The sequence below is a fragment of the Mus pahari genome, chromosome 1 (genome assembly GCF_900095145.1).
Source record: "Mus pahari chromosome 1, PAHARI_EIJ_v1.1, whole genome shotgun sequence".
In the NCBI taxonomy this organism is placed as follows: domain Eukaryota; kingdom Metazoa; phylum Chordata; class Mammalia; order Rodentia; family Muridae; genus Mus; species Mus pahari.
In genome coordinates, this window is record NC_034590.1 from 151,929,207 (window position 1) to 151,953,732 (window position 24,526).

A 24,526-nucleotide genomic window follows, 5' to 3' on the forward strand; every position below is an offset into this window, starting at 1 on the left:
ACACACACACACACACACACATACAGGGCGGGGGGAGGAGAATAAAGAGTAGAGAGGGAGAGGGAGAAATGAAATTTCTATTTTTGAAAGTTGCTAACAACTGATGTTAAGATGGGAGACTGTCCTAGATTATGCAGGCGGCCCACTGTAATTACCAAGCTCCTTAAAGGAGGAAGAGGGAATCAGTGATGACACACTGATGATCAGAGCCATCAGCAGACTGGCTCAATCAGCCGTCACTGGCACTGGATGTGCTGGCTAGTTTTATGACAATTTGACACAGGCTAAGGTCTTCTGAGAGGAGGGAACCTCAATTAAGAAAAATCCCTTTATAAAACCAATCTGTGGCGAGCCTGTAGGGGCCTTTTCTTAATTAGTGATTGAAGTGGAAGGGCCCAGCCCCATTGTGGGGTGGTACCATCCCTGGGCTGGTGGTCCTGGGTTCTGTAAGAAAGCAGGCTGAGCAAACCATGAGGAGCAAGCCAGCAATTCGGCAGCACCCTTCCATGGCCTCTCTCTGCATCAGCTCTTGCCTCCAGATTCCTGCCCTGCTGGGTTCCTGTCCTGACTTTCTCCAATGACAGACTTAAATATGGAAGTGTAAAGTAATTACACCCTTTCCTCCCCGACTTTCTTTTTGGTGATGGTGTTTCACTGCAGCTATAGAAATCCTAAGACAATGGCTTTGAAGGCAGGAAGGCAGCTTTGAGTGGAGAATGCAGGCAGTCTCTGAGTGACAGCATCAGTGAGCAATCAGGCTCTTCTCACCATAAGCACCGGCCTGCCAACACCGGGCCTTTAGCTCTGTGAGACCCTTCTCAGATCCCTAAAAGAAGCTAACAGAAGCAAGCCTGGGGGCTAAACATCTCTGAGTTTATAAGCTTTGTTCCTGCAGCAACAGAAACTCCTCAGTGACTGATTCAAGGGAATGGGTTACCTACCAGGAGGATACTGCCTTCTATAGAAGTCTTCTCATTGTTCTGGTAGTGCTTTCCCCGCCTCCACCCCACCCCACCCCCGTGTGTGTGTGTGTGTGTGTGTGTGTGTGTGTGTGTGTGTGTGTGTGTATCACTTAGGTATAGAATCCTCTTTCTTTCCAGAACTCCCAATATGGTGGAAGAAGACTGGAAGAAGACAAGGAAGCCAGCAATAATAACAGAAACAGGTGAGGAGGGGAAGGAATACACCTCAGATGTGAGGGAGTCTGAAAGTAGGAGGCACAGCAAAAAGAGGCAAAGGCCTCTGGTGAGGGACAAACCTTACTGTGGGAGAAGCCTGCCCCTGAGGACCTGGGAGAGCCAGCAAGTAAGGCTGAAGGGAAGCTCTCAACACCAACAGGTCTGAGGTTCTCCATACTGCTGGCTTCTCCACCTGGGTCAGAGACTGCTATGAACACTTGGAGAGAGGCCAGGATAAACACAGCATTTTCCTAACCATCAACTCTATACAACAGCAAAGCAATCTAAATACGTTTACACTAAAACCATCACAGATATTACAGAGTTGAACACAAAACTCAGGTAGACTTTTAGTATAAAAAGTAGAGACTTCAAGGTACCTTCTTGCTCTTAAGGGTCCCTTTAGACACCGAACTCACTGACCACTAAGCATAAAGACTCAATGATGGGGTTGAGAAGGCTGGGCAGTAAAGAATGCTTCCCACTCTTGCAGAGGACCAGAGTTCAATTCCCAGCACCCATGTTAGATAATTCGCAACTGCCTATTATAACTCCAGTTCCCAGAGATCTGACATCCTTCAACAGCATCTGCAGAGATATGCACATATGAAATATGTCCACAGTCAGACAGACAGACAGACACACACACACATATTAAAATAAACAAAATGTTTAAAAGACTCTATCTTGTCTGTAATAAACCAGAAACAGAAAGACATTAAGAACCTCAATACACATCGGGCAGTGGTGGCGCACACCTTTAGTCCCAGCACCTGGGAGGCAGAGGCAGGCGGATTTCTGAGTTTGAGGCCAGCCTGGTCTACAGAGTGAGTTCCAGGACAGCCAGGGCTATACAGAGAAACCCTGTCAAAAAAAAAAAAAAAAAAAAAAAAAACTTCACAGCATCTAGAGTTTTTACCCCAGTAACCTGCAGGTGAATAGTTCTGCCTAAGGTGGGCACAGGATAGCCCTGAGTCCAACCCAACATTCACTGGAAAAGTGGCAAGTATCTCTTTTCTAAAGGGTTGTGTGATCCAGCTACAGGTAGTTGAGTTGGTCTAGCCTTGGAAACACAACCATCACACTAAATTCTCCCTGGATGGCAGTAGCCTGCCAGCTTCCCACCCCTAGGCATTATCAGACTCACTGATAAGAGACCCATATCTCCCATCAGCCCCTGTACAGTTTAAGCCTTCTTATGAAACACATTAACAATGCTTCTTCCATTGAAGGAAGAAACAGGATACACTTCTTGGGACTGGGTGTCCCTGGTGGTTCACAATATAAGGGTGGAAACGTTTTCTGCTGTTATAGCTGGGTTTTGTTTTTTAAAACAATAACCACATGACAGAGACTTTAGAAAAAAAGGTTGTTTTTTTTTTTTTTTTCTAGAGTCAGTACTGACCTCAGACAAGAAGGGGGAGGGGAAATCAATGGAAGGCCACACAGAAATAAAAAGCAGTTTAATTGGGTTTGCTTTTTGTTTTGTGTGTAAAATACATATATAGCCAAAGACATAAACTGCTTTTAAATTAAGAACAGAGAACATGAAATTTTAATGAGGTAATAATACACTAAAACACACTACAAAGATATATTACTAACAGGATGAGGGGAGAAGAACACAAGAGGAAGGGAGAAAAAAACAAATGGCCACAGGAAAGATATGCAGGGGAAAAGCCTCGAAAGCGATCACAATGTGCCTGAGGCATGAGCTGCGAAGAAGCCACAGAGAGACTTCCTAGTTCGTACCTGGGCGCTGGCCCGAGGAAGGCAAGCTCCTCAGGCTTGGGCCACAGACTTCAAAGAATTATCATCTTTTATCCTTGCCTTTGAATAGTTAATGCTCTGGTTACCCACTGCTCCCCGCCCTTTAATTGCTCACTGAAACGTGAGGTTTAGCACTAACGCAGGTCACAGGCTAGAGCCTCCCTACCTCCCAAAGATGATGATGAGCCATCATTCAGGAGCTCATCAGTCTCCAGGTCTCTCCTCTGAAAAGGCAAGACATGAAATGCTCTCTCATAAAATGTATGATGGAAGGTTAGATGGGAAAACTCTGCCGCCATTAAAAAGAGATTCATTCTATGGAAAACTTTAAGTCTTGTATCGGAAATGTAAAAACAAAATAAATACACACACACCAAGAGGAAACTGGAATTGCAGCAGAACTGGGCCCAACGTCAGCTCTCCCCAGCCCTCTCCTCAGCACACCTAACGCCCCTGAGTGTTTAAGTTCTCCTGGCTCTGGCTAAAGGTCTTGCTTGGCTCTGAACAGGCAGATTCAGCCTCATTCTACAATCAGAGTCAGCAAGGAAAATCTGTGGCAGGATCAGGGCACCTAACACTTCCACATCACCCACACAAGCGCGCGCGCGCGCACACACACACACACACACACACACACACACACACTTGCGTGCACATGAGCTCATGCGCACACACGAGCACACTCATCACACATATACATACACACACACACACACACACACATACACACACACACTCATCTAAGGGGCTCCGATCCTTGCTTCATTCCAAGGGCACAGGACTGCTCTACTCCTGGCTCCAAAGGCTGAAGCTATGGAGTCTCCAGCCTCCCCCTTCATCTCTTGTTTCCTCCTCATCTTTCTCCTTCCCATCTTAGGCTCCTCTCACAAAAGGGAGGGCCTTACTCTGGAGCACAAGACCCAGGTTCTTATGCCCCTCCTGCTCCATGCTAGGCTAGAGACCTCAGACAAACAGCCACGCCTCCCCAGCATCACTCCTCAGTGAAGGCCTTGAGGGATCAATCATCGAGGTTCCCCCTCCCCATGTTCCCAATATTTACACGCTCACCTGTGCAATCATAAATAAAACACAGGCGGGGAGGGAATGAATTATAGAAACGCCCTTTCCTCCGCAATCTGTCATCCCATCCTCACCTCCCCCACACACCAACTCGCTCGGAGAGGTCCACGTCTCTCACTCTGGATCATTCTAGCCCTGAATTATTTACATACTCTAAAACCACATGAATCGCACCAATCAAGGAAAAGGTAGTCTGACTCCAACAGAAGCCCGAGCTCTCTCGAGTGCTTCTTCAGCAGTCTTGCTTAAATACTCAGAATTTAACATCTGACTAGCAAACAGAAAAAGAATCTAAAATCGCCATCACAACATGTACTTACGAATTTAATTTAAATGGTGCTTTTGGGAACCCGCTCTAAAGCCTCTTATTTTACCAACAAGAACACAGCATAAGCCACAAGCTCAAGGCCCAGAGGATGCTCGCTAGAGCCAAAGCCAGTCTACTGTTCTGCTTCTGGCACAAGCTTACATCAATTTTTTTTTCTTTTGATCATCTATTCCTCCTTGAAGGCTAGTTAAATCCTAAATTACCAGTGAGTACCTTCCACATCCACACCCAGAGAAGGGTCCAGGGGGAGTGGAATTGAGAAGCCAAGGACACTCACTACCGGCGCCACAGGCGAAGTTCCCTTCCCCAGACCCAGCTATCTGCATCCAACTCTGTTTTGGAGAAGAAACAGAAGAGCCGAACAGGCCTTTGTTCTGCCAGGAAGAAGCAATTTTCTTTTCTTCTTTTTACAACTCCATCCCAATATTCCCAATCTCTTCAAAAAGTTTACAGAAATTCAACTGCTTTAGCAAAAAAAAAAAAAAAAAAAAAGGAAGTAGAGCCAACAAAAGGGGGGTTGGGTTGTCCTACAGAGGGCAACCAGCACTTCATTCAGGTACTAATTGCCTGCAGGGACATCCCCAGACTGTTATCACAGGTCCTTAAGCACCCCTACCCTAAGAACTACAAACCCTTCCTAGCCTGCATCAAAGGTGCCCCCCCCCCCCGCAGAGGTGGGCTAACTAACTGCCCACCTTTCTCCCCTCAGGCTCAAAAAGACCTCAGGGCTGGGCTGGCCAGGAGTTATTTAAGGCGGCAGCAGGAGGGTGGGGCAAAAAACTGTTGGCAGTATCTTCCTCCTCCACCCCTCCCCCTCACAGGCAACACACCTCACCCTGTAGACATCTCACTCACTCACTTGAAGGCTGAAGCTATAAAATCTCCCGAGGTATGTTTTCTGTCATTGGCACTGCTGTCCACCCCACTTTTAATCCACCCTTCAGTCACCACCTCGAATATCTTTCCAGCCAAAACACACACTTAAATCTAAAGAGAGGTATTAAAAAAAAAATCAAAAAAGCATGTAGTCAGACAAGCTATTCCCTGGCCCTCGCCAAGGAAGAAAAAGGACACACCAGTGTTGGGGACTGGAAGGTGAGTGGGGGGATGCAGTCAGCGTCCTAACATGGCTGGCAGGTTCTATGGTGTGTCTAGATGAACCTCCCGCCTACTGACAGTGGAATCAATTTTAGCAATTTCAGTAGGTCGGCCGTGTGACAACAGGGGCATCCCAGAGCTCAGCGATTCAAACAAAAATCCAAAGGCTCATCCAGAACATGCTGGGAAAACCCTCGGACAGGATGAAATGAGCCAGCTCAGAGGTATCCCTCTGCTTCAATGTAGCAATGCATAATAAATTCTGTCTGCCCGGAAAAAAGCATACACTGATGAATTTCAAAGCCATAGTACGACACGCAGAGGTTCCAAGATACAGAAATCGACAGCACATCGCCCTTCAAAGAAGCATAATGACTTTAAGCCTCTTTTCCCTCCTATCTCGAATGTCACCACCGCTTATCAGGGAAACGAAGGTGGAAACCCGGGAGGGACAGCCTAGGAAATAAGAGAAAGGAGTAGCTTTAGGTCCCTTTGGTGATGGGCTGCCTGCCCTGCAAGATGCTGTCATCCAGGGAAGCATGAAGGGGCCTGGGCGGTGAGCGGAAGCACCGTATACCCGGACACACACCCACCAACACGCGCGGATGCAGGCTGGTCTGGGCCAGCAGCGTAGTCCTTGCCCCCCTCCCGCCGCCCTCGGCTTTGGGGATGGAGTGGAAGGGTGTGCTGATGAATGAATACACCTGAGATGCCTCCATTCTGACACTTGCGACCTTCTTGCTCTGGCCACTGCAGAAAAGACCCTCAGTAGTTTCACTCTCCAGCGCAAACCCACCAGGGCTCTCCCGTCTCCATCCACCCACACTGCAGCCAGGCTGAAGCGGGCGGACATTCCCTCCTAGCAGAGGCCATGATCGCACTTACCTTCACCTACCAAAAAACGAAAAGGCATAAAGAAACCTAGAATTCCCAAAGCTCCCCGCGTCCTAACAACTTTTCTTGAAGGGATGGGGAGGGAGGACACGGAGCAGCCGGGAGACACGGCTCGGCGAAGGTCCCCCGAGGCCACCCAGGGATGCTCTGGGAGAAGGGGGGCCCCCAGGTCCCTCCAACAGCTGGCCCTTTAAAAGCACCTCCTCCGCGCGCGGAACAAAGGCGCCGCTCCGGGGGCCCGCTGCGCCCGCCCGGGAGCTGCCGCCGGAGAGCGCAGCCGCCGCCCGCTTACCTCGCGGGTCCCCGGCAAGGGCTTGCGCGCGTCCAGCCCGGCTCGCGCTCCACGCTGCAGTCAGCCCCGCTCTGTTTTTCTGCTACTCCGAGCTGACTTCACCCACACCGGGGCCGGCCAATGGGCGGCGGCGACCAGCCCCTCATTAGCATGGCCTGGAACCGTCCACTCCGGCAGCGCCCAGGGGGCGGAGCCTGGCCGGCCGTGACAGGAAGGGGCGTGTGCGCCAATGGGGAGGCGAGGAAGAGCCCGCCGCCAAGCCTGCGTCCCTGTGAGCGGGGACGCGCGCCCGCGGGTCCCCGTGGATAACGCGCGCGCCCCCGCTCACCCTTTCTGCCCTGGGCTGCCCGGGAGTGACTCCAGACGCTGGCCCTGTGGTCTCTATAAGGGTTTGCCCACAGAGAGCTTGAAAGGAACAGTAAGCGTAAAATAACAGACAGTGTGTCCTAGCTATAAACAAATTACTTAACCCTGTGCCCTTTTGCCGATCTGTAAAATGGCACCATAATTCCTCTTGGTAAAGTGTAGTGAATAAAAGCTTGCCAATGGCGCTTTCGGTCTGATTATATTCTATCAGACAGTTGCCTAATGCTTCCTATTTTCTCATTTGACTTTCCCAACCTTGTGAAAGAGATGTTGTTACTAGTTTCTCGTTTTAGTCTCTCTCTCTCTCTCTCTCTCTCTCTCTCTCTCTCTCTCTCTCTCTGACAAATGGCTCATGTAATCTAGCGTGGCCTCAAACTCACTGTGAAGCCAAAGATGATCCTTAATTCCACCTTCTGGGATTAGAGGCTGCCCCACATACACACACCCCAGGCCAACCTCCTGACTCAGCCTCTAGAGCGGATTATTGGCTGCACCACTCGGCAAGCCTGGCACTGGTATTTTATTCACACAACCTATATTCAAAGCTCAGTAAGCATGAATGAGCTGAGCCCTGGGGTTACTAAGAAGGCCCTCCCCTTAAGATGCTTGCGTTGAAGGGAGGGATAAATAAACTAGATCATCTGTAAATGAGCTAGAGTAATAACTGGTCACAGGCAAGAACGGGCAGGGTGTCCCTTGTGTCTCCTGTCTTATAACCCTCTCCAGTACCCAACAGAATGGCAGAGAAAGGGACAGGGAGGAGAGACTGTCACGCAGGTCAAGTGGGCCAGCAAGAGCTAGTCTGGAACTTGCTTCCTCCATGACCACCTCCTCACATCCCTAGGACACCCTTCAGGGTAGATGCCCTAGTCAGCATTTCTATTGCTGCAAACAAACACCATGGCTAAAGCAACTTGGGAAGGAAAGGGTTACACTTCCACAACACTGTTCATCCTTGAAGGAAGTCAGAACAGGAACTCAAGCAGGGCAGGAACCTGGAGACCAGAGCTGATGCAGGTGACACAGAAGGATACTGCTTACTGGCTTGCTCTCCATGACTTGTTTAGTCTGTTTTCATATAGAATCCAGGACCAATAGCCCAGGATGGCCCGTCCATAATGGGTTGGATCCTCCTCCATCAGTCACTAATTTAAAAATTGCCCTACAGGCTTGCCTACAGCCCCATCTTAGGGAGGCATTTTCTTAATTGAGGTTCCCTCCCCTCAGATGACCTTAGCCTGAGTCAAGTTGACGTAAAACTTTCCAACACAATAGAATAGTCACCTGAGCACAATTAATTCTTTTCTGCTATCTTGGGCAAGAATCTTCAGCCCAACTGTGTTTCTAGTTAGCAGGCTGTGTGGTGGGGTGAAGATAGGACCTGGTGACTGCACAGGCAAGGGGAGCTCCGTCTGTGAAGGTTGTTAGATGCCAGGTCCTGGCCAGGCACCGGCTGTCCTCAATTCTATTATCTGTATATTTTCATTGAAGACTTCTAGCTGTCTGGGGGCTCACGATATAACCAAGGAAACAAGAAGCCAAGCCTCCAGGGAACCCAGGGTCCCTCGGCACAGGGCTCTGCCTCTCCCAGACCTCGTCCTACTGCTTTGTAAAACACGCATCCCAGGCTCTGCTGTTACCTTATGCTACAGTCTAGGCAAACAGCTCTCTGGTCTATAAAGTAATAAAGCAGCAAGCATTAATGTGCCTGTCCGGCCTGCTGTGCACCGTTGTACCGGGGCTCTGAGCTTTCTATGCCCTGGTACACATCTAACAGCGAACATAGCTAAGGGCACACTGATACTAGGAGATTATCCAAAGAGGGTTGGAAATAGAGGGCAGAGAAACTGAGAGTTATCTACCTACCAAATCCAGGCAACAAGGTTTAGAACACACACACACAGTGTTAGAACAACTCAGTGTTCATGTTCAGTTTGGGGCTGGAGAGATGGCTCAGTGGTTAAGAGCACTGGCTGTTCTTCCAGAGGTCCTGAGTTCAATTTCCAGCACCCACATGTTAGCTCACAACCATCTGTAATGGGATCTGATGCCCTCTTCTGTTGTGTCTGAAGACAGCTACAGTGTTCTCATATACATTAAATAAACAATATATTTTTTAATTTTTTTAATTTTCAGTTTGGGTGGACTAGTTAAGAAAATAACAATACAACCATTTAACAGAATACTAGGTAGCTATGAAAAATGAGGATGTATTTTTTGGTAATTTTAAAGAGGTGGGGAGCTCTGGAATGGGCTTAGCAGTTCAGAGTGCTTATTCTCTTGCTGAGGACCCGGTTCAGTTTCTAGTGCACACACAATGGCTCACAACCATCAGTAATCCACTGGCCAGCTGTTGCCATAGCAACACTCAAAAATGCTTATATTATTGAATGGGAAAGTTGATTGAAAACTGATGTATAAAATCCCATTACAATTTTTCCTCTAGAATTATGCATAATTATTTTTGTTCATCTTCGTTTTTCTGATTTTTTTTTTCCCTTTATAAACATCTATCAAGCCAAGTAGTGGTGACACATGCCTTTAATTCCAGAGACAGAGGCAGGCAGATCTCTGAATTCAAGGCCTGCCTTGTCTACTGAATGAGTTCCAGAAGAGCCCAGGCTACGGATTAAAACTCTATCTCGAAAAACAAACAAAAAGCTATCAGATTATCCAGTGAACTTTTAAAAAAAATAATAATCTAAAAATGAAACACCAGACTCTACTCAGGAAAATCTGAACTCTACTCAAGGCCGTTCGTAGAAATGAGAAACTGAAACTTGAGAGACCTAAGAAGAGGCTAAACTCTTGAATTAACCCCTTAGTAGCTTCAGCAACTGTTCCATTTCTCACTGGAAAGCATAAAATGAGGTGTCTAAGAGAGACAGAGAAATCTGGGAAAGACAAGAAGGTGGCAAGTAGAATAGCCAGAGAGAAAGCAAAACCTTCTACCTCAAAACGTATCTCAGACATCTCTTCTGTGAAGACCAGGCTATGGTAGCTTGCGTCTGTGATACCAGCACTCGGAAGGCTGAGGTAAATGTTCAAAGTCGGCTTAGGCTACCTTGTGAGACCCAGTCTCAAAGAGCAGCTCCCAAACTGTGGTCTAATAATAGTTCACAATAAAAGCAACCTAAGAGATTATTAGGTTTAATTAGACTGACTCATTTCTATCTCTAGCCATTCACAGATTCATCTGGGAGGGAGGCCTGGTGCTATAGACGTGGCAAGCGTAAGATCTGTCTCCCTGTTGCCCCAAGGTGAGGCCTAAGGAGGCAGAGACCCAGTCAAGTTCATGTAGGCTGTGCTGGTCAGTTTTATGTCAACTTGACACAAGGTAGTGTCATCAGAGAGAAGGAAATCTCAATGAAGGATATGCCTTCATAAGATAGGGCATTTTCTTAATTAGTGACTGATGGGGGAGGGCCCATCCCACTGTGAATGGTGCCATCCTTGGTGTGGTGATTCCTGGGTTCTATAGAAAAGCAGGTTGAGCAAGCCAAGATGAACAAGCCAGTAAGCAGCACCCCTCCATTTGTTTCTGCATCAGCTCCTGCCTCCAGATTCCTGCCCTGTTGGAGTTCTTGCCCTGACATCCTTCAGTGATGAACTATGATGTGGAAGTGTAAACCGTATAAACCCTTTCCTCCCTAAGTTGCTTTTGGTCATGGTGTTTCATCACAGCAACAGAAACCTTGACTAGGACGTGGGCCAAGGCCACACTAAAGGCAAGCAGACTACGCTGAGAAATACCCCGCACTTGCTTTAATGGTGTGATTGCCTCTCTCGGAGTTCTTTTATTTTCATACAAAAGATCCTGAATTTTTATTTTGAACTAGACCCTTGGGTTAGGGATATATCTCAATGGTAGAACACCTGCCTAGCATGTGTTAGGCCCTGGGTTTGATCAAAGAACTGGGTCCTATAAATAATGTAACTGTTCTTAAGGAGAGGAGACCCCAGGGCCTAAGGGGTAGAACTTAGGTCAGTCGTTCTCAACCTTCAAAATGCTACAACCCTTTAATAGAGTTTCCTCATGTCATGGTGACCCCCAACCATAAATTATTATTTCACTGGTACTTCATAACTGTAATTTTGCTATTGCAATTTTGCTACTGCTATGAATCATAATGTTAACATCTGATATGTAGAATACGAGACAACCAGAGGGGTCATGACCCAGAGTGGTCAAGAACCACTGGCCTTGATTCTAGCTAAGGGCTCTCTAGATCACAACTATGTCTCTCGTATAGCTCACTCTCATTCCCAGCTCCCCAGGGATATGGGGAGGACCCTGCATCCCAGACCCACAACACTCCACCTCTGTCTTTCATGTGGAATGTCGCATATTTGACATGACATAGTGCATTTCTCTGTAGTTGTATTCTTCCACCCCTCTTTACGTAGATTGTAAATGCCACAAACTCTCAGCCTGGGCCTGCTCATCTCAATGGGCCTTACTACTGTTCCTCACACACTGGGGAAAAAAATCTATTTAAGTTTAATTTAATCTCATTAGTAACTCCTCATTTTCTCTTCATGTGCCTCAGATTGTTCCCAGCAGTGTCTCTACAAAGCAGGAGAGTCCTGCGCACAAACTGAAGTCAGCACCAAGCTCTAGAGTCGCCCACAGGCCATCTCCCTCCCTGAGGAATCAAGAGAAGAAGAAACAAGGTTGCACAGCCAACCTGAGTCACCAGCCTTCCTGCTGTCCATCCCTGGGGTTGCACAGCTTTAGTGACAGGCCTCTAGATGACAGTGGCAAACTTTAGAAACAGCTAGATTTCCTTAAGGAACAGATTCTCATCTAGGCGTGGTAGTACAGGGGAGGGCAAAATTTATGCCTAAAATGTACAGAACTGATATAAACTTTGGACACACACACCCCATACTATAGCTCAGTGCCTGGGTTCCATTCCCAGAACCAGAGAGAGAGAGAGAGAGAGAGAGAGAGAGAGAGAGAAGAAAAAAGACTTGATGGAATGGAATGTCACTTCCAAGAATTCCACATTCTTTGAAAGCCTGTGACTACGAACATAGTCACTGCCTTAGGGAAACTTGATGGAATGAGTGGGGAGTGGAGATTGGCCAGGACACGTCTCAGGAGCCAGGTCAAAAACAACAAGAGCAATGAGAATGTATATACTTGGAATAAATATAAATCATTAACACCAAGATTCCAGCTACCAGACCCGTGTTTATCACCCACAAACACGCATTCAGGTGTGTTTTATACTGTTCCTTGGGTGAAGGCTTGCATTCACAAGGGAACCCCAAGTACTATATTGTGTTTGACCGAGGGTGCAAGGTTTGACTTACACATTTTCACACGTTCTTAGTCAAAATAAATATGATTTAAAAAGTGGACCTTTGGTAGAAATCAGGCTGTAAAGCTGTCAGCCACCGTGTTGGCACAGTGTGTAACCAGTATGTGTCCCTAGTGAAGGGCCCACACCCTTGGCTGGGAGCTCAACAGATAAAAAGACAAGGTGGCCTGCTGAGGGCGTTGCTAGGAGATGTATCTTTTCTGGCTGGGACAGGAGAGTCATTGGTTAGAAAATGCTGAGCGTCAGAGGACTCACTGCTGTGGAATTGTCCAACTAATGGACTGTTAACTTGAGAAATCCATGTTTAGGGTGGGTGCCCACAGCTGACAACTCTCCAAGAAGCCTTCTGAGTGAGGCTGGGGAGAGGGGGGACGCAGGAGGAGGAATGTGGGGAAGTTGACACAGAGAAAGAGAGAAAGGACAGAGAACTCGGAGAGCCAGAGAGACCATGTCAGATGGTCTGGCAGGGAAAATACAGCAACTTCAGGAACGGGGCAACTAACCTTACGAAACAAATGTAAATTTAATAAGGGTTTTAAAAATCAACAGCAGTGATGTTAAAGAGAGTAACTGGCATTCCGGAAGCTGCGGGAGACTTATCAGAGGTAATTGGAAGAGTTCACTGAGGGACTCATTGCAGAAGACCAAATTAAGTCACAAGGATGCCTCGGGATGGGAGGTTCTGCTTCGTGAGCATTTATCAAAAGAAGTACTGTGTGGAAAGAACAGAGAGAGACGGCTGAGGTACTCACAATGTTTCAGGACCTTCATTACCTCAGCACATCTGTCCTGCCCCAACACATGGCTGCCTTGTCCCCATTCAGTACAATGTGGTACCTTTATTACCTCAACCCATTGCCCGGCATAGCAGTGTAGTCTCCAGGTCATGTCTCTTAGGGAATCTTACTGCCTGCTTCCCTGACTAGCTGACCCCCGAGGCACTAGGTGAAAGGAACTATGGGAAAGCTGCCTATTCCCAGGGACATTTGGCAGTGAAAGCAAGGTTTACATGGCCTGCCTGGCTAAGCAGGTGAGAAAAAAATTAATCAGGCTGGGAATGTAAACTCAGAGACAGAGTGCTTGCCTAGCGTGCCTATGAGGCCCTAAGTTCAATTCCCAGCATCAAAAATGAATGAATGAATGAATGAATGAATGATCCAGGAATAATGACCAGTGAAAGAAAGAGCAAGAACAGGTGGACTTTGTATAAAAGAGGACCAGGTTTTTACAGCTGCCTACATCAGAGAGAGGGTACTGATAATAAGCTCTCATAGAGGAAAGCAAGAGCCACAGCACAGACAGAGGCAGCCCCTTTGCTTGGATTCAGTATGACCATAGATATGACTGTGGGGTGGATGTTGGATCAGTGAGTCTTCCCAGAGGTTGCTGCATCTAGACTTCTGACAACCAAAAGTCACAAAGGCCGGGCACATCGCCACACAAGCAAGGCTGGGGTTGTGGAAAGAGAACTCTCAGCTATCCAAGTTACAAACATTATATGGCTTGAGTTATCACAGAGGAAGGAGCCTCCCTTGAGGAAATGCCTCCATGAGATCCAGCTAGAAGACATTTTCTCAATTAGTGATCAAGTGGGGAGGGCCTAGCCCCTTGTGGGTGGTGCCATCCCTGGGCTGGTAGTCTTGGGTTCTATAAGAAAGCAAGCTGAGCAAGCCAGGGGAAGCAAGCCAGTAAAGAACATCCCTCCATGGCCTCTGCATCAGCTCCTGCTTCCTGACCTGCTTGAGTTCCAGTCCTGACTTCCTTTGGTGATGAACAGCAATGTGGAAGTGTAAGCTGAATAAACCCTTTCCTCCTCACCTTGCTTCTTGGTCGTGATGTTTGTGCAGGAATAGAAACCCTGACTAAGACAGCTGCCTACTGTTCTCCAGGTCCTCACGCAGAGCTGGAGAACCAGAAAATGGGGATAAAGCCTATCCCACCCATCCCTGCTATGCTTTGTCTCCTGGGAGAGATTGATAGATTCATAGTCAGTTGCAAAACTGTGGCAAATACTATCGTCAGCAAGCCAATGTGTAAGGTTGTAGGACCACCTAACTCAGCTATCTAACTCCAGAACATTTTCATCATTGTAAAAAGCATATCCTATTCCTATTCCTGCCAGCAGGTACCTTGAATATGCCCTCTCCTCTCCATCCCTGGCAGTCACTGCTATAACATCTGTGTCTGTAGATTTGCCTGCTCTAAACATCTCAAATAAAGGGAATCATACGACAGGTGGCTCTTCTGCCTGGCTCCACCCGTTCATAAGACTCACCTTTGTAGCATGCATCAGTACTTTGCTCCTTTCCAATAATAGAATAATATTCCGTTATATAGATATGTTACATTTCTTATCTACTCACAACTTGATGGACATCCGTGTTGTTTCTACTGATTGGCTGTTATAAACAACACTGCTATGAACGAACCTTATCGAACAATGTTTTGAATGAATGTGTGTTTTCAGTTCTCCTGGGCAGATAAATGGGTCATGTACTATGTTTTACTTCTTAGGGAACTGACAGGTTGTTCCCAAAGCAGCTGTGCCACTTGCCATTCAAACACACACAGACACACACACACACACACACACACCATGGAGGCCTGTAATCTACATCCTGACAAACACATGATATTATGTATAGCTCTTATGATAGCCATGCTGATGAGTCGGAAGTGGTATCTCATCGTGGTTTTGGCAAACAATATTGAGTGCTGTGTCCTTTTTAGCCCTTTGTATGTCTTCTACTTTGTGGAACTATCTATTCAAATATTCTGCCTCACTAGATTGGATTGTCATTTTATCATGGGTTTGTATAAATGGCAGAGAAGAATGACGTTTAGCATGGGCTGGGGTGGGTAGAGAGCATGAGCAGAGGGTATTTACCATAGAAGCCTTCCTGGAGGAGCTAATGTCTAGGAGGACCTGGAAGAGGTAGGTGCAGCATTCTTTTATTTAACAACTACTTACCAAATTTCCATCCTCTCCAACACTGCTGGCACAAATTGACTGAGTCCTTACTCTTGAGGAGAGAGGCAGCTATTTAGGACTATCCATTGCTCCTGGAGAGCCCCAGATGGCCCTGCCCTGAATCTTCTCGGTGAGTGTAGGTCTTGGATCTCACAGTACCTTCCATTTTATAACCACACTTGGAGTTAACCTACTGACCCCACAGGTCAATTTGAGTGTTTATGGCCTGCCTTGGAGCCAGGCCTATGACACTCAGGTCCTTGCTGGGTTCCAGTTCCTGTAGGACACCCTATCCAGAATGAGACTCAGTACTTTCTAATACTTCACACACTTCCCAGAGCCAAAAGCTCACTCTAGTCAGACCTCCTGAGGACCTAGCGGGTTCCAAATACACAGAATATTTTACACACCGGATATACGACAAGAGAAAGTCTTGTTTGGAATAGCTGCTCCAATATATTAAGACTTTTAAGTAGGCTATAGAATAGCATATACCATGTCATATTTAAATGTTTTAATCATGTATGTATGTGTGTGGGGGGAATATGTGCACATGAATACCAGTGCCTGCAGAGGCCAGAATGTGTGCCTCATTAGTTTCCAATAGATTGATTTTGGAGGCCCTGGAACTGGAGCTACAAGTCGTGAGTCACTTGATGTGCTAGGAATCAAACACAGGGAGCAGTATATGTATGCTCTTTAAACTGCTGAGCATCTCTCTGTCCCTCCCTTTATTTTTTTTTTTTTTCAGAGCTGAGGACCAAGCCCAGGGCCTTGTGCTTGCTAGGCAAGTGCTCTACCACTGAGCTAAATCCCCAACCTCCCTCCTTTATTTCTTAAAAACAATTATGTGTAGAGGTAAATTCGACAGATACAATTTAATAGAGATTACTTATTTTTTTTTCTTTTTGCTTACCAGTTTCTACATTTTTCATAATAATATCTTGCTAGTATATTTAAGGAAAAAATGTTTAGTGCCACAAAATATTGTAAGACTGAAACATCACGCTGTATTTTGTTTTATAAATGTAAAATAATGATAAATCAATGACATAGCACTCTTGTGACTTGCTCTCCAAGAAAGCTTATAAAATCGTATCACTTGCTAATTCTGTCACTGACACCCAGAGTGGTTTAGAAACAGAAGCCAGTGTTTGATTACAAAACAGAAAGTCCTCACTTCTTGCACACATTGACTGCCTGGGGCTTCTCAGTCTTAGCGCCAAACCTTGGCATTTACCAGCCTCTGTGGGTGTGAAGCCCTGGCCTGGCTTTCAGAGGCTTAGACCAGAATTGCCACAGAGGCATCAGAACAATAGAATGTGATGTCGTGGGCATCCCAGAGGGAAGTGAGGCCAGATTGAAATGCATTTTTGCATCATTGATTTTTCTCTGCTGATTGAACCCTGTTTATCTCATTTGCCAGATCAGCCTCAGAGTGCATGAACTATGTGTGCCTCATTAGTTTCCAATAGATTGATTTTGCTAGGATTGCAAATTGACCATCTTGAATTGCAGCTCTTCCTCCCTCAGTGGGACACAAAGCCATGGACCCACACAGCCCAAGCAGCCATTGCCATGGAAAGCCCAGCGTTCACAGTGCAAAGCACCTCCCACCCCTCCTGGAAACAAGGAAGGATAAAATATGGACTTCAACCAAACAAGTGCCACCCCTTCTCTTTCTGTCCTCTTCCTCTCTCTTAAAAGCTCCTATTGTCTCTTTTCTCTTCTCCCCTTCTCTCTTCTCTGAATATATAATACATACAGTAAAATGATTTTACATTATTATAAGAACAGAGAGGCCAGGAAGATGGTTAAGTTAGGAAAACTCATGTCACACAAGCTTGAAGACCTGAGTTTGGATCCCCAGAACCCATGCATGGACATCCATCCTGTGTGTCCTGCAATCCCAGGCTTGAGGGAGGGGTCAGAGACAGGTGGATCCCTGAAACTGAGTGAGCTTCAGGTTCAGCAAGAGACCCTGTCTCGAACAAAGGTGGAGACCAATCTAGGAAAGACACCTGGTCTCAAGCTCTGGCTCGGGCGCATGCGCGCGCGCACACGCACGCACGCACGCACACACACACACACACACACACACACACACACACACACGTGTGTATGCACACATACACACAATACATACACAATATTTTAAAACTATATAAATGCAAAGAAGAAGAATGAAGAAAGCCAACTGTGTATAGTGGGGCTTCAAATGCTGGATATGTGGGTGGTATATTCATTTTTACCTTTTAACTTCTCTGCATTTTCAAAATAATGTAAAATGTTTAGCAACATATTTTTCCTCAAGCCTATAAAAATAAAAAATAGGTAGAGTAACAAAATGGCATGTGTGAGAGTAACGAGAGAAACCCGTTCATCTCATTCCATAAGGGGTTCTAGCCTCTGCCAGTTAAAACAACAGAAAATTCAAGCTAGTCCAAATGAAAAGGAGGAAATGTGTGCAATTAGTAATTAAAATGTCAAAGGCAAATCCAGCTTGGGCATAATTTAGTCCAAGGACACCAGAGTTGACATCAGATTTCTTTTCTCACCTCTGCTTTTCCCAGGCATTGACTACAGTCTCTCCTACTGCAGGTCAGATCACCTTTCCCTGCCTAACTAGCAACCTGGTGACCCTGGTCTCACACCCTTCCAAAGCTCAGAGCCCAGGTGAAACTCCCTGATAGCTCCAGTAGGACGAACCCCTTAGAAGATTGTGGTTAAACTGGTTGGGGTTATGAACCACAATAACTCATCCCTGAAACAGTGTGACAAGGGATTGGCTAGCCTGTGTCACGTGCCGTGATGGGGACACACAGAAGGATTGAAATGAAGCAGATGGAGTATATGGTATACTTAGTTAATCCAAGCATAGAAGAGGAAGAAAAAGCCCATGGGGGTGAGCAGTAGGGTCACTGCAACGACAAGAAACAGTTCAGAGTGTAAATAGTTATCCTTTAATGCCACCGCAATACATTCTCCATCAGGCCAAGATGATCTGAGAAAATGATATGAGAGAGTAAATGGGAGCTGGGACAGCGAAATGGTGAAGTGTGGAGAACAGACAGAAATGGGAAAGTCCTGTGGAGACTGGGCGGGGCTGGCCATAGATATGGAGATGGCTGAGAGCAGGATGTGCAGAACTAAACAAGGGATGAGAACAATAGCATGTGTGCCACATGCCTGTCATCCTAGCATTGTGGTGGCTGAGGCAGGAAGATGGCTGTGAATTAGAGGCAGCCTGGGCTACATGGGATGACCCTGTCAAGGGGCAGGGGCTTGGGGGGATGGGGTGGGCTGAGATCAAACATATAAAAGAGAGGTTTTAGGAGCGTGAGTAAGGCAGAGATGTAGTGGGGTAGAGTATGGTGACTTTGAAAGCTAAGCTCCAAATTCTGAACTTTTAGTCAATGAAGAATGAGCAAGAGTGTTTAAACGGGGTTTGGTGTGACAGAGGTGGCACACAGGGGCAACCTGTCTGGTGGCAGCAATAACAGGAACTAGTGCCAAGAAAGTGGAGAGACAGAGCGCCCAGTTGCGAGGTGACTGCAATAGCCCAGGTGTGAAGTAACAAGGGCTGAAACTAGGGAGGCGGCCCAGGGAAAGGAGATCACGAAGCATTTCATGCATCAGTTAACTCATTCGGCTAACAAATCGTTGTTCAGTTGTTCATCTCTGAGAACCAGGAACTGTGTGTGATAGGGCTAAGCGTTGCAAGCCTTGCCTTCTCCTGAGGGACAAGGAGCTGGGTAGAAAGCAAAGACCCCCTAGGTAACCAGAATCATGACCTTTGTCAAGGAGAGAGACTGGAACTCTGAGTTTAGGCATCTGAGGATGTAATGTTATGAATTCAGTTTGATGACAGATCTGAGCAGACAGGGGAAACTAGCCAGAGACCAGAAAGAAAAAAAAAAAAGATGTGGGACCTGAATTGGGAAGGGAATTAGAGGGAGAAGGTGGCCACATGGATACATCTGTGAGTAGAGGCTTCAGAGCCACTGTGATGTGAGACTGTCTGAGCCAGCCTGCTGGAGCCCAGAGCAGGGAGAAAAAATGGACATATTTTTGCTTGCCTGCTCAGCATCACTTGCAAATATGTCTGTCCAACTCCGGGCCTCTGTTCTGTGACTCCCAACACTAGAGCCCTGTCAGCAGCACACAGGCTGACCTTCGGGAAGTTGACTGAAATCTCTGATCCAAGTGCCATTCCACCTCTGCCTTGAAGAGAGTTCTTCTCTCCTCTCTGCTAGGAGAGGGTGTACCATCACAGCCAGCTGGTAAGCTGTGGACAGAAATAAACCCTGTTCACGTGTAGCAAGAATATTTAGATCCCATAATATCACAGCAGGCGTGATTATACCCAATCCTGTTGTAGGGATCAGACATCAAAAACTACCCCAGTATGTGATGAAGACTAAGGGGATGCGGTTATTGAGACAGGGGCCAATCAGCGACTCCTGCAAGATGGCCAGGCAGAAGAAGGTAAGACTGCTTGGAGATCACCTAAAGGGGGGCTGCCAGCGGAAGCCAGACAGGATATGATCCTTTCAGGGACTCAGACTCCTGTCTCAGCAGTACTGTTTCTCTTTAATCACATTTTTAAACATTATAAAATTGATGCTTACTCAGTTAACAGGCTTAGAAAACATAGAAGATATCCCACAATCCCACAATACAAGCCAACATTAACATTTCCTCATATTGTTACAATCTGTGTTCAAATAGTATCTTAAAACTTCCATTCATGCTCATACAATGAAAGGCTACATAGCAGGAAAGATGAATAAGGGATACATTCATGTATAACAAATAACTGTTAAACTTACCTTTGAAAGTAACTTATTATGCAGAGACTTATTTCAATGTCATTTTAGGGGAGGGATCTAAAGCAATAATAGATGTAAAATGGCTAGAAGTTTAACAAAAAGAATTTCCCTGGAAAAAGAATAAAGAGGTTTGGATTTTCTATAATCTATTATTTTTCTTAAAAGTAACCGAAAATAAGGATGCATTCCTGTAATCCCAGCATCTGGGAATCTGAGACAGGAGGATTGCACTGAGCCTATCATACCTGTCTCCATCTACAGCCCTGCCGACCTGTGGTCTGCCTCCCCACTCTGAAGTTTCCCCTTTTTCAGAGTGCCACACAGTTGAAATTTGCAGGGAACTTTTCCAATATGCTTCTAAATGAAGTTTTCTTATTCCACTTTCGAGACTATGACATGTGCATGTATATGCATGTGGTCATGTTTGCATGTGTGTAGGCACCTGTGGAAAGTGCACATGCACATGTGTGTATGTATCTGGAAGCCCAAGATGGTGTCAATCCTCCATTCTCAATCATGCTTTCACTTTATCCACTAAGGCAGGATCTCTCAGTCAAACCTAGAGTTCCCCCATGTGGCTTGTCACCCTGGTCAGCTTGGTCTGGAAATTGCCCTGTCTTTGCCTTCCCAGGCTGGAGTTAGAAGCGAGCAGCCACTCCATCCTGCATTTGGATTACAGGGATCCAAATTCCAGTCTTCACACCTACAGGGCAAGAGCTTTAAGTACCAAGCCGTCTCCCCAGCACCCTGAATACTGTTTTAAATACCAAGCAACACATTTTATTCATGAGAAAACCAAAATATTACAGGACTTTAACGAGAACCAAGAACCCAGAGTAGCAAGAACCTGGGGCTTTCTAAGAGATGCTTAGAATCTGGGCAAGTACAAATGAATACAAATTCCCCCAAAACACAAAAGCAAGAATGGCGATAACGAAAATCAGACAGGAAAATGCAGGAAGGCTTTAAAAACCCTGAGCTGTAGTTGTGATCTTAAATGTCTTCTGAAGGACCACATGCTTAGGACTTAGGTTGAGGGAACGGAGGTGATAGAATCGTTCTTAAGTGGGGCCCAGTGGAAGGAAATTAGGTCCTGGCAGGTGTGCCCGCCCTCCAGAGGATGGGCCCCAAGTCCTGTTCTATTTGCTTCCTGACTTATGGTGTGACTGGTTTTGCTGCACAGTGCACTTTGCCATGATAGGATGCTTATGACATACACAGAGTAGACTCTCTTAACTGTGGGCTTAAAGAAATCTTTCCTTTCACAAAGTAATCCTCTCTGATATTTGGTTGGAATGGTGGAATCCTGACTAACATGCTCTGTACAAAGTTCCTAATTGCATAACTAATTTTTTTTTTAACATGCTGACTGGTAAATACGCACAATGCTCCCTGACGGGAAGGAAAAACACAGCATCATATTTAAGAGACAAGATTTAGGCTAAGGATCTAGATAAGTGTTTCTCCCAAAGATATACAAGTAGCCAAAAATCTGCTCAACAGCCCTAATCATCTGGGGTATAGAAAATAAAATTGCAATGAGTTTATACCTCACACCTGTTTATAGGGGAAAAAAAAAGCCAGGTGATGACTTGTAATGATGTAGAGAACTGGAACCTTCATATAATGAAAGCAAAAATGCAAAATATTGTAACTACTTTGGAACATAGTCTAAAGTTCTCCAGATAACTAAACATAGAGTTGCCATATGATCTAGCAGCTCTACTAAACTATACACAGAGCAGAAGTAAAAACATATGCCTGCAAGAACAAAACTATTTCCCAGAAGGTTTAGAGTGGCATTCTTCTGAATGACCAAGGAGTAAAAACTGATCCAAATGCAGACCAACAGATGAGGGGCTAAACACAACGTGGTATATACAGAGAGTAGAATATCATTTGACCATGACAGGAAGCGCTGACACAGATTACAGCATGGATGGACCTTGCCAAGAGTTCAAAGGAATCATTCATAAAGGGCCACATAATATATGAGTCTATTCATACAAACTGGGCCAATCAGAGAGGTCTATAGCAACATTAAGGAGACTGGTGGTTGTTTAGAGCTGTGTGGGTGAGGTGGGCTGAAAGGAGATAGATAAGGGGTCTAGGGTGATGAAATTATTGTAGTTATATATCTGAGATTCCAGCATCCCCAAGCGCAATCATAACAAAGGCTCCCATCCTCTCCGAGCCAACCAGACCATAATAACCAGGCTTTGAGAACTTTACCTGGTGGGGCAATGATGCCTTTTGGGGGGGGTGTAGTCTTCTCTAAGTCTTTTAATGGAAATACCAAAGTTTCAAAAAGAAAAGCTTTCCAACACATGGGCTCTCTTTTCTTTTGCACTCAGCCCCCCCCCCCTTTTTTCTCCTTAGCATGGTGCAGACAATGGGCTTTCTCATCGCTGGATCTGGGAGGAGTGATGGTAGGCAATAAATTGTTTTCAAATAAAAATCATAAAGCCAATTATAATAAAAGCGGCCATCAGAACTCATTATTTTGAGGTAATCACTGTCATTAAAACAATTAACGTTTTTCCCCTCAGTGGGCTCACAGTGTGCAATACTATGATCTCTTTACTCCCGCTTCACAACATAGTATAAGATCCATGAAATTTCAGGTTGTTTTTGTTATTGATGGTGGGGTGTCTGTGATGGATGCACCCATGTGTGCAGGTGCACGTGCATGCAGAGGCCAGAGGGGGATGTCAAATGTCTTTGTTTATCACTCTCCTTTTGTTGTTCTGGTTAGTTTTGTTTCTTTATTTTTTGGAAACAGGGTCTCTCACTGAACAAGGCAAGCCACTGAACAGCCAGGTTCAGCCTTTGTTGAATGCTGGATATACAACCTCAGGTCCTCTTGATTATATAACAAGTGCTCTTAACCACTGAACCAACTCCCCAGCACTCTTGTTTGTTTCAGTATCTGCAAGCACGTCTTGTGGTTTGTAACAACACATTTAATTGTCTATAATAACAATACATTTAATGGTTTATAAGGATGAATTGGTGATTTAGTCAATATTTTACTGCAAAACAAGAATTCTTTCTGGCTTTGAGTCCTCCTCTTAAACTAGAAAAGGCCCTCGAAGTCTCCAGGCAACAGGAACAGACTTCTAATCCGATCACCTAGACAACGTGACTGGCCTTCCTTCCAGGTCTCCTGCAGCCAAGGCCAAGGCCTATCACTTCTCATCTCAGTGACAAACACAGACTTTAGCACCCGGCAGTCACTTGATGAACATGGATTGAGTAGGTCTGACATGTTCCCAAAACATTATCTTGGAGTGCCTCTAAAGAAATTCTTGAACCCCTGTGGTTCTAGCATAGCCCTCTCAGGGAGCAAAAGAGAGAGCCAGTGCAGGTAAGACCCTCAAGCACCCATTTAAAAAGCCAGAGTGTGGCTTTAATCCCAGAATTAAATGTTAAGACGGGTGCAGAGATAGGAGGATCTCTGATACTCGATTGGCAGCCATCAGTGAGCTCCGGTTTTGCAGAGAGATCTTGTTTTAAAAAACAAAAAAGTAAAGTAGAGGTAGAGGAAGATACGTGACCTTGATCTCTGACCTCCATAAGCACACTGGCCCGGTTGTACATGAGCCCACTTGTTCACAAACACATACACACATAGATACACATACATACAAACAAAATAAGGAAGAAGAGAGGGAGGGGAGGGGCCCTTCTGTGCAGAGCGGAGCCAAAGGGTGCCAAAGAGAGGTGGGATGGCTGTTTTAAATACTTTTCCTGTTATTGTGACAAAATTCTCTGACAAAAGCAATGTAAGGAAGAGATGTATTTTGGCTCAGGGTCTGAGGGTGTGGAAGTCCTAGAAGCAGGAGCATGAGAGAGCTGGCCACGTTGGATCTGTTAGAAAACGACTAGTGATAAATAATGAGACTGGGCGCTCTCTCTCTCTCTCTCTCTCTCTCTCTCTCTCTCTCTCTCTCTCTCTCTCTCTCATATAAAAATTTAAACTGTATTTATTATATTTATGTGTATAACTATATGGTGTATTTATGTGAATGCAAGCAGGCAAGTGCCACAGTATCAGAGGAAAGGAGAGAGTATTCTCCACTCACCATGGGTTCCAGGAATCAAACTGATTACTTTTACCTGCTGAGCTGTCTCAGTCTTTCTCCTTATGGTGTGAACGCCTGTCAATATCACACTCAGTCTTGTTGTTGGGAGATTGATTGTCTAGATCAGGTTGGCCTGTGGGTATGCCCAGCACAATTACCTTGATTGCATTAAGTGAGGAGACCCACCCACCATGCATGGCAACATTCCCTAGACAGGAGATCTTGACCTGTGTACAAGTGGAGAAAGAAAGCTGAATACAAATATGCATGCATATATTACTTTTTATTTCTGAGTATGGAGTTAA

General features: G+C 45.8%; 1 protein-coding gene across 36 annotated transcripts in view; it reads right to left on the minus strand.

The window, feature by feature from the left end:
* The window catches only part of Sorbs1 (sorbin and SH3 domain containing 1), a 223,240-nt gene extending 216,428 nt beyond the window's left edge, over positions 1-6,812 (minus strand). For 8 of the 36 annotated variants that reach the window (XM_029532539.1, XM_029532563.1, XM_029532559.1 and 5 more), the window contains exon 1: positions 6,641-6,812. The gene's annotated coding sequence lies outside the window, so the exon portion shown is untranslated. Of the gene's footprint in view, positions 1-6,339; positions 6,496-6,640 lie in introns of those variants that run through there. The other 28 variants (XM_029532632.1, XM_029532580.1, XM_029532598.1 and 25 more) reach the window with 8 other exon arrangements.
* Between the last annotated feature and the right edge of the window lie 17,714 nt (positions 6,813-24,526).